Below are 10,656 nucleotides of genomic sequence, written 5' to 3'. Positions count from 1 at the left end.
ACGATATAAACTTCTAAAGTTCACTTAAAGCACCAAATAGATTGTAGACTACCAATTTCAAATAGTGGTTATAGATTAAGAAATTTACCTTGTGGATTATATTGCTTTCTTTCACAAAGTGGCAAAATTCAAATATGTTTATGTTATCGATGTCAAGAGAAAAAAAGAATTGGTTTGTGGTCATAGAAGACATGGTGCTACCATCTTGATTGTTGATCAGAACATGTGTGGAAGACCTTGTTAAAACTGCCAAGGTCTGGATGTATCATCAATTCCTAGCTCCCAAAACATTATAAAATCTATTAAGGTATTCATCTAGGTGGGAAAGGACTGCTTTCAGCTACAATCCAAAAGGAAAATGAATACCTGTAAATGCAGTCAGGAGAATGAGAAACGAATGATAAAAAGCATGCTCAAGTCATGTATGGACTGAATGTTTCCTTCAAAACGAAAATTCTAAACCTGAATCAGATGAAATCATATATAGAATCTTATAATGTGCCATACAACCCCATAGGCAAGCTAAGCTAACTCCATCACTAAAAGACACTCTTTGTTTAGGCCCCTTTATATGCCAAATAAATTCCTAAATCTCCCTTTTGTGCTTTGACAATAGTACTGAATGAGCATCAGGCACACAAAATACAGAGCTATATGCCATTTATGTTCCAGCAAAAATCATAATTAATGGATGGCGTGGAATGTAGATGTTTATGTTCATTAAATGAAACACAAATCAATACAGTTTCAACTAAATATAATGACCTATGGCACAAGGCAAAATACTATTTGCTAGATTGTGATGGAAAGGTTAATGAAAGGTGAGAGTAACCTGAGAAGATGTGATCTTTGACTTGTATATCTTATTCAAGGAATCAACTAAGTTGTGAGCTTCATCTATGATGATAACACTGTTATTTAGATTAAGGACAAGTGATTATCTAGCAGAATTGAGTAACAAAGATTGATAAGGAAGCACATATTATAGAACTATAAATCTATAGAGCAAGTGAAACTGGGGTAAATCTAGGGACTTGTCTATCATTTTTTTCAGACATTCTTCAGAGGATCCACACCTTTCTCAGTTTGTCTGACCGAATTCAAGTGAATAAAAAACATAATTATGGGCCATAATCCAAGTGAATAAGCTAAAAATGGATTCAGAAAGAAGAATTACTTAAGTGGGAAGAGCCTTCAATCGGGGTGGTCCTAAATTTAGCTGGCATGTGAATCAATAGTATGGCCTGCATTGTAGTAAGCGGTTTTGTGATCAATTTAAAATACAAGTAGCAGCTCACAGCACTAAAGCAACCAAAGTCCAAAAATCCAAAACAAGACAAAAAGAAAGAGGATATGAGCAAACTGACCAATACAACAACTAATCCATGGATGCAAATAAATATGAATTACAGTCTAAGCACAACGTCAGTACGAAAATGCTACAGCCAAAACCTAGCCTGATCTCATATTTCATGGCAAAAGAACACCAATAGTTACTAACCCTTCAAGTTCAGCGAAATCTATTCAATCCTACAAATGAATCAAGTAAAATTAAAATTTCATGAAACTTAACACATTAGCAGTTTATTCGGCAACGTTTGGTTCCTGATATGATCACAGACCTTGAGGATGGCGACATAGGGCTTCTGATTGCTGTCCTCAGGCATGAGAAGCACGGGTTCTCCTGCACAATTGAACCCACAACAATCACCCACTGGAAAGAAAACAATATGCGCCTCTCGAAACCCCAAAAATCCCAAGAGAGCAAAAATCTAGAAGCGTGAGAAGCACGAATTCTCCTGCACAATTGAACCCACAACAATCACCCACTGGAAAGAAAACAATATGCGCCTCTCGAAACCCCAAAAATCCCAAGAGAGCAAAAATCTAGAAGCGAGAAACAGAGGAGAAGGAGGCTTACCAGCTCGAAGCTGTTGTCGTGGTACTCGAAGGAAGCATAGTGCTTCTTTTGCTTCTTCCCCTTGCAAGTGCTCTCGACCGGTTCCCCTACAACTACGGGCACCGCCTCCGTGTTCTCCTCCTCGCGAGGATCCTCTGCCTGCGACTCCACCTCCTCGGGCTCCTCATCCTCGGTCCCCAAATCGTGGTGGCGTCAGGGCCATCCCCAGCAGCGGCAGGTCTTCGTTTCGGCCACATGTTCGCAGTGGTCCACCTCCTCGCGCCGCGGCCAGGACCAATGCACGGAGGCGGGGCTCACGGTGGCCGTGGGGGAAATAGAGGGAGGTGGAGGAGAGGGGCTGGCGGCGGCAGGGGCAGTGGCGAAAGGAGCGGGCGGAGGAGGGAGGCCTAGAGCGTGCTAATGGCTGCTGAGCACAGGATAAGAGGGATGGTGTGGGAGAGAAGTGGAGAACACGGAACTGTTCAGGCGCTCACAGCTCTATTGAATGAATGCTTCGGGTCCGCGATCAACTTGGCCACGCGTCGACACGGTGGTGGCCGGAAACCCGCGGAACGCGGACAAAGCTTCAAAAGGCGTCAGGTTTTAAGGAAGTACGAGCAAAAAGAGACAATACCAACTACCAAGAGAAAAGCACAAAAGATCCTTACAAAGACCAAAATAAGGTGCATCCAGATAAGCTGAAAATGTTGAATTTTTATACACTTATACTTAGAAGTCAGAATAACGAGAAGGGCATGGTAACTAAATTGCAAAGATGTTCAGACACAGGTCCAAAACAGATTTATATATGTTCTAGGTAAACGAAACATTCACTATGTTGAGATCACTTGGAATTTTCACTCAAAAGAGTATGTCACAGTGACTCCAAGCAGTTTGTTTAGACCATAGGGATAACAACCATCATATAATTATATAGTTTAATGGTAATTAAGAAGAAAAAGCTTGATACCTTGTAGAGCGAGAAAGATACCCAAAAGCTAAACTAATAAAATAACGTGTTAGCAACCCCATATTACTTTTCTGGGACATAAATGCTTCACCAAATTTCCACTAATGTTTTTGTAAAGCCCCTAACATCTATATATATATATATAAATATATAACAGTTCCAAATTTCAACGGCAAACAAAATCCTGAAATTACAAATATTTTGTAAAGTTCTTGAAGAAAAAACCCATGAACGTGTGCCTTGATGGTTTATGTATTTATAGTTTCTCACACACTTCCCTTTCAATAATTTTCACCTTATAAGCATTATTGACTGAACTGAGAAACTTTAGGCTATTTTAAGGACAAGTCAGACTGTCGCAAAATTGTAACTATAATTACCCATACTCCCAAATTTCAAAAAGAATTCGAGTAGAATTCCTAACAATGTAACAATTGAACTAATTTTGTAACTGCTTGGTAACTTCAGCCTTGCATGTTTGTTTGATTTTCTAATTAGCCAAACTCAAACATCTAACCTAACGTGTTTAGAAAAAAACAAACTGAGCACACAACCTAAACCTATTTCATGAGCAGGTATGTGCAAAAAAAGTCAGAGGGCATGTACAAAATTTTTTCCTATACAGTACAAAGGCTTGATATACCGAATATAGAATCTTTGGGTCATCTTCACTTGCTTGTTTATTTCTCCTGTTATCATAGAAGATTCCACACCAACAACTTTAGCCAAAATTTGTTGTTCTTCACATGTATATGCTCGTATATCATCTGCACATATAGGTGTAAATTCTCAATGCACGAAAAACAACTATAAGTGATAAAATACCCCAAGCAATGCAATTTCTTTTGCCATCTGAAAGTAATCAAATAAGCCATCAGAACCGGGGACTCAAAATTCTGGTGTTGTAGATGAGGTAATACTTGATCCTTGAACTCCAAGCCCAAGATTCACTTGGGAAGATATATAGGAATTATGTGAATTAAACTACATAAATAAACTGATCAGTGTGCAAAAGAAAAAAGAAGTAGAACCACAAAAAGGCATTAGGTGAAAACAAGGGAGTATTTTTACAGAACTATTATACAATGGAAAAAATACGGGCAACACATTTGGAAACATATTTCACATAAATACAATGTTTGTTTGCTCTTCTGTATCACAACTGTATTTTGAATAATGTAAACTACGTCCATTGTCATTTTAAATCAGAAAATAGACCTCTTAAAGAATTTGTATCGAAACCTAAACTTATATCATCATCCCATTTCACAAACCTACACATTTCAAAGTGGAGCTTGAGACATAGAATGATGACAAAAGCATAGTTCGTTATACAAATTGCCAGGAGAATAGTTCTGCAACACGAGAGTACAATGGGATTGTTATGAAATTAATAGTAGCTCTGAGATGAAAAGGTACAAAAAAAATTAGTGCTACAAAACAACTTTGTAAAAAATGCAGTTTGCAATTGGTGCTTACCATGTGTTGAGGTTAGCCTAGTTTTGTGATTGCCAGGAGAATCTTACCAATCATGGGCAGTTCCCATTAAACCACGATCACATATAATCTTTAGCTTCCTTATTTTGTAAAAGGGAATATATTCATAACCCAACCATCATTTTTCTTCAAAGATGCTGCAAATCTGCCAAGGTTAGCACTCATATCCATAATGTTTCAAAAGGAATCCTTTTGTATCTCAGACTTCATATGCTTCCAGTACTAAATTACTCTTGGATGCCAAATCTCCTACAAGCGTGAAGTCGGCTAGGAACAGCTTGCTCTACAGGTTGCCCTGAATTACTCTTGGATGCCAAATCTCCTGCAAGCGTGAAGTCGGCTAGGAACAGCTTGCTCTACAGGTTGCCGAACATGTGCCTCAATAGGTTCCTACAAAGAAAAATATTCAACGTCACCACAGAATGAAGTAGTGCTTCAGCTCAATGAATCCATAGATTTTTTGGACCAGATTTCCCCCTCCTTAGGATTTTTGGTTCTTAGGTTGGGGCAACATGATGGGGGAAAAGATGGAGTTTTTAGAGCCGGGAGCTTACCTGAACATTATGATGGCGCTAATGAAGGTTGGCTAGAGGGCAGCGCCCTAGAAAGTGGCAAAGGAGAGGACGTGAGCCAGCTTGGCGGAGGTGACGGAGCCTACGCCGAAGGGGGGGAATCAAGAGCATCAGAGACGAAGAGTTGGCTCGCAGCAGAGCAAAGAAGAACACCGTCGCTAGGAGTCGCCCACCCCATTGCTCGAATCTATGGAATTTTTGGACCAGATTTTCGCCTTAGGATTTTTGCTTCTTAGATTGGGACAAGAGGACGGGGGGAGAAAGATGGGGGTTTTAGAGCCGGGAGCTTACTTGAACATCACGATGGCCCATCGCGGAGCCTGGAAGGCTTGGAGGAAGGAACGCCAGCGGCGACCGCAAGCCGCAAGGGGGAAGCAGTGGCGTGGGAGGTGACGGAGCCCTAGAAAGTGGCAAAGGAGAGGACGTGAGCCAGCTTGGCGGAGGTGACGGAGCCTACGCCGAAGGGGGGAATCAAGAGCATCAGAGACGAAGAGTTGGCTCGCAGCAGAGCAAAGAAGAACACCACCGCTAGGAGTCGCCCACCCCATTGCTCGAATCTATGGAATTTTTGGACCAGATTTTCGCCTTAGGATTTTTGCTTCTTAGATTGGGACAAGAGGACGGGGGGAGAAAGATGGGGTTTTTAGAGCCGGGAGCTTACTTGAACATCACGATGGCCCATCGCGGAGCCTGGAAGGCTTGGAGGAAGGAACGCCAGCGGCGACCGCAAGCCGCAAGGGGGAAGCAGTGGCGTAGGAGGGAGAAAGGTACAGGAAGGAGAGGAAATAAGGATGACGTGGGGTGAGAGTGTTCGATGGTAGACGGACGCGGCTAGCCGCTCAGAGCTAAAATTTAGAGAAATTTTGGGTCCAAGCGACTGTCACGTGTCGCCTGATGGATGGCGGGGAAAGCCACCGAATGCGGTCGGCGCAGCAAAACGGGTGAGGTTTTAATATCTCCGATGTAATTCCTCGTGTCTTTTTGTTCTTACGCCAAGTTATGTGCGTTCTCTGATCTAGCGTAATTCCTCTTGTTCGCCACCGTGGCGATTGATAAATGGAATGACCAGGTGAGGGATTCAGTCCCCCGTTGACAGTAAAAAAAACAATTACTACATAGGTTACCTCGACATGTCCTCTCAATCAAAGCACTTCCTAATTAGTCTGGTTACATATACCCTTCCCAATTGAAATATAAGTAAACATATTGCTATGAGGTGAATTACTCACGAAACCTTGTTGGATTAATGTGGGCTTGGCCCAAATTAATATTCAATAATAGTCAATGCTAATGGCCCACTTTAATGCTATGGTGTACTAATTATTTAGTACCATATTGGAAGTTCAAAGGACAAATCAATCAACTTAAATAGGTGGACCATTGGTGCATCTATTGAGAAGTTGAGAAAAGGATGAAGGACTGCCACACGCGCGCGCGCGCGCCGCCGCCGCCGGCGGCCGTGGCCGTGGCTCGTGGTAGATCGGACCTTGGTCCGAATATTCCTTTCAAACGGTTGCGCATTTTGCCTGGAGTGATGACCGTCATGATAACCGTCTGTTTTCTGTCTTATGGCTAGTAACGGACGTCAGTTACTGTCGTCAGTTTCCAGTTCTAATGCGCGACCGTTTCTGTCCGTTGTTCTTCTCCCTCCTTCTGACCGCCTATAAGAATGGAGAGGGAGGGCTCTTCCAGTGACGCGAATTATCTCACGCGAATTGTAAACAACACATTCCCGTCCCATCTTCTGTGAGCACAGAGAGAGTGGGAGAGCAGGCCTCCGAAATCACCGACCGCAGAGATACACTTGCACGGGTGTGCGGGCGATCGGATTTTTGGGGAGCGTCTTCGCGACTGCTCGCGTGATCTGTTCGTCGCCTTCCCGAGTTGACGCGTGCTGCTGTTCTTCTTCCCGGCGACCGTTCGAGGGACTGCACAGCGTACATCTTCCTGCACCGACTTCGTACGGCTACATCGAACAAACACACGAGATGTCTCGTGTGAATGGAGCCACTGATGCCTTGAGCATCGGTCCCTCCGCTGGGTACACTCTGTTCTTCGTATTTGTGCATGTTTCATTGCTGTTTACTGTTTATGCGAGTAGTTATACACACATGCACATACATGTCATCACATATATCGTACTGTTTTTCTGGATTAAATTAAAACAAAAAATGCCTAACTTTCTAACAATCCAAAAATCTGATATTAGGCATTTTTCTGTTAGTGGTTTTGCTGCTGCGTTAAAACCAAGTGAACCTTTTGATGGGACGTTTTACAAGAGATGGCGTAGTAAGATGATACTGTGGTTGACCGCAATGAACTGCTATCACGCCGCACAGGGGAAACCCGAACAGTTCACTCCTGAACAGGAGAGAATGTTCGACGTTGCCGATAACCTGTTTCGAGGCGCCGTGATTGGCGCTCTTGCCAACAAGTATGTTGATTCTTATCTAACGTGCACATCTGCAAAAGAGTTATGGGATGCATTAGATGAGAAGTTTGGTGTTTCTGATGCTGGTAGCGAGCTGTACATCATGGAGCAGCTATTTGACTATAAGATGGTGGAAAACCGTCCTGTAGTTGAACAGACTCATGAAATACAGGCACTGGCTAAAGAACTCGAACAATTCCCATGTGTCTTGCCTGACAAGTTCGTGGCCGGCGGTATTATCGCTAAACTGCCACCTTCTTGGACGGACTTTGCTACCACTCTAAAACATAAGAGACAAGAGTTTAGCGTGGCTGAGCTTATTGGTTCTCTTGATGTTGAGGAGAGGGCGAGAGCAAAAGACACTCGTGGAAAAGGAGTTGAGACTTCTAGTGCCAATATGGTACAAAAGAAGAACTCCAATGCATCACATAATAATAAAAAGAAGAACAAGCAACAGAATGCCACGAAGCCCAAGCAGGCAGCCTCGTTCAAAAAGAAGAACAAAGGAGCTGGTTGCTTTGTTTGCGGGAGTACTGATCATTGGGCAAGCGCTTGTCCAGACCGCAAATTTAAGCAAGAGAAAAAACCAGCTCAAGAGAAGAAAACAGTAAACATGGTTGTTAGCGAGACTGCAGAAGGAACATCGGGGTATGGTAATCTTTTACCTACTGTTCTTTCAGTGTGTCAATCCCCTGAGTGGTGGGCTGATACCGGTGCTAATATTCATGTGTGTGCTGATATTTCTTTATTTTCTTCTTATCAGTGCAAAGGGACTGGAGCCTTGCTGATGGGGAACGGATCACATGCACGTGTTCTTGGTGTTGGTACAGTCATTCTGAAGTTTACTTCGGGAAAGACGGTGCTATTGAAGAACGTGCAGCATGTCCCCTCCATCAAAAAGAATCTAGTTAGTGGCTCTCAATTGTGTCGAGATGGCTACAAAATTGTCTTTGAGTCTAATAAATGTATAATGTCTAAGTATGGAACGTTTGTTGGAAAAGGCTATGACAGCGGAGGCTTGTTCCGCTTATCTTTGCATGATGCGTGTAATAAGTCTGTGAACAATGTTGTTTCGAATGAGTCGTATATTTGGCATTCACGACTTTGTCATATCAATTTTGGTTGTGTCTCGCGGTTAGCAGATTTAAATTTAATCCCGAAATTTGATTTAGTCAAAGGTTCTAAGTGCCAGGTGTGCGTGCAATCTAAGCAACCTCGCAAGCCTCACAAGGCTGCGGAGGCGAGGAATTTGGCACCACTAGACTTAATACATTCCGATTTATGTGAGATGAACGGAATATTGACTAAAGGAGGCAAGCGATATTTTATTACTTTTATCGATGACTCTACTAGATTTTGTTATGTGTATCTCTTAAAATCAAAAGATGAAGCTTTGCATTATTTTAAGACCTACAAAGCTGAAGTTGAAAATCAACTCGAGAGGAAAATTAAACGGTTAAGGTCTGATCGTGGTGGAGAATATTTTTCGGGTGATTTTTCTGATTTTTGTGTGGAACATGGTATTATTCATGAGAGGACACCGCCATACTCACCACAATCCAATGGGGTTGCTGAAAGAAAGAACCGTACTCTAACTGATTTGGTTAACGCCATGTTAGAGACTTCAGGGCTATCTAAGGAATGGTGGGGTGAGGCGATCTTGACGGCGTGCCATGTCCTGAATAAAGTTCCCACAAAGAACAAAGAAATCACACCATTCGAGGAATGGGAAAAGAAGAAATTAAATATCTCCTATTTGCGCACCTGGGGTTGTTTGGCTAAAGTGAATGTGCCAATTAACAAGAAGCGCAAATTAGGACCGAAAACTGTTGATTGTGTTTTCCTTGGGTATGCTTTCCACAGCATTGGATATAGGTTTTTAATTATAAACTCTGGAGTACCGGACATGTTGGTTGGTACAATTATGGAGTCCAGAGATGCTACGTTTTTTGAGGATGAATTTCCCATGAAAGCTACACATGATACGTCTAATGATGAACCAACGATACCCCATGAGCATTTTATTCCGGTAGAACACACTGAGGAATCCCATATACATAATCATGTGGAAAATGACAATGTATCAACTCGAAAGAGTAAGAGACCAAGGATTGCAAAGTCCTTTGGTGATGATTACATTGTATATCTTGTGGATGACACACCAAGTACCATTGAAGAGGCATATTCCTCTCCTGATGCTGACTTTTGGAAGGAAGCAATAAGGAGTGAGATGGATTCTATTATGTCTAATGCAACTTGGGAGGTAGTTGAGCGTCCTTATGGGTGTAAGCCCATTGGAAGTAAATGGGTGTTCAAGAAAAAACTTAGGCCTGATGGTACTATTGAAAGGTACAAGGCGAGGCTTGTAATTAAAGGCTATTCACAGAAGGAAGGCGAGGATTTCTTTGATACTTATTCACCTGTGGCTCGATTGACCACAATTCGTGTGCTACTTTCTTTGGCTGCCTCTCATGGTCTACTCGTCCATCAAATGGATGTTAAGACAGCATTCCTAAATGGAGAGCTAGATGAGGAAATTTATATGGAGCAGCCAGCTGGGTTTGTAGCAAACGGTCAAGAAGGCATGGTGTGTAAATTATTGAAATCCTTATATGGCCTAAAACAAGCACCTAAGCAATGGCATGAAAAGTTCGATAAAACTTTGACATCTACCGGTTTTGTTGTGAACGAAGCAGACAAGTGTGTATACTATCGGTATGGTGGGGGCGAGGGAGTAATTTTATGCCTATATGTTGATGACATTCTAATCTTGGGGACGAGTCTTGATGTGATTAAAGAGACAAAAGACTTTCTGTCTAATAATTTTGAAATGAAAGATTTGGGAGAAGCTGATGTTATTCTTAACATTAAGCTACTGAGAGAAGGCATTGGTGGGATCACACTTGTGCAATCCCATTATGTGGAAAAGGTTTTGAGTCGCTTTGGTTTTAGCGAATGTGAACCTGCTCCAACGCCTTATGATCCTAGTAAGCTATTAAAGAAAAATCGAAGGATAGCTAGGGATCAATTGAGATATTCCCAAATAATTGGTTCACTCATGTATTTAGCTAGCGCTACGAGGCCTGACATCTCATTTGCTGTGAGCAAACTTAGTCGATTTGTTTCAAATCCGGGAGATGATCACTGGCGTGCTCTTGAGAGAGTTTTGCGCTATCTAAAGGGTACTATGAGTTTAGGCATCCATTATACCGGGTACCCAACAGTTCTGGAGGGTTATTGTGATGCAAACTGGATATCTGATGCTGATGAGATATATGCCACAAGT

General features: G+C 42.2%; 1 long non-coding RNA gene across 1 annotated transcript; it reads right to left on the bottom strand.

The window, feature by feature from the left end:
- Nucleotides 1-1,134: 1,134 nt before the first annotated feature.
- LOC103625859 (uncharacterized) lies at nucleotides 1,135-4,757 on the bottom strand. Its single transcript, XR_002262140.2, has 3 exons — nucleotides 1,922-4,757; nucleotides 1,623-1,684; nucleotides 1,135-1,244 (listed from the first exon to the last, which is right to left on the bottom strand). It is a non-coding gene; the product is annotated as an uncharacterized lncRNA (long non-coding RNA).
- Between the last annotated feature and the right edge of the window lie 5,899 nt (nucleotides 4,758-10,656).

Source organism: Zea mays, chromosome 5 (assembly GCF_902167145.1).
Source record: "Zea mays cultivar B73 chromosome 5, Zm-B73-REFERENCE-NAM-5.0, whole genome shotgun sequence".
NCBI lineage: Eukaryota > Viridiplantae > Streptophyta > Magnoliopsida > Poales > Poaceae > Zea > Zea mays.
This window is presented reverse-complemented; position numbering and strand designations above follow the sequence as displayed.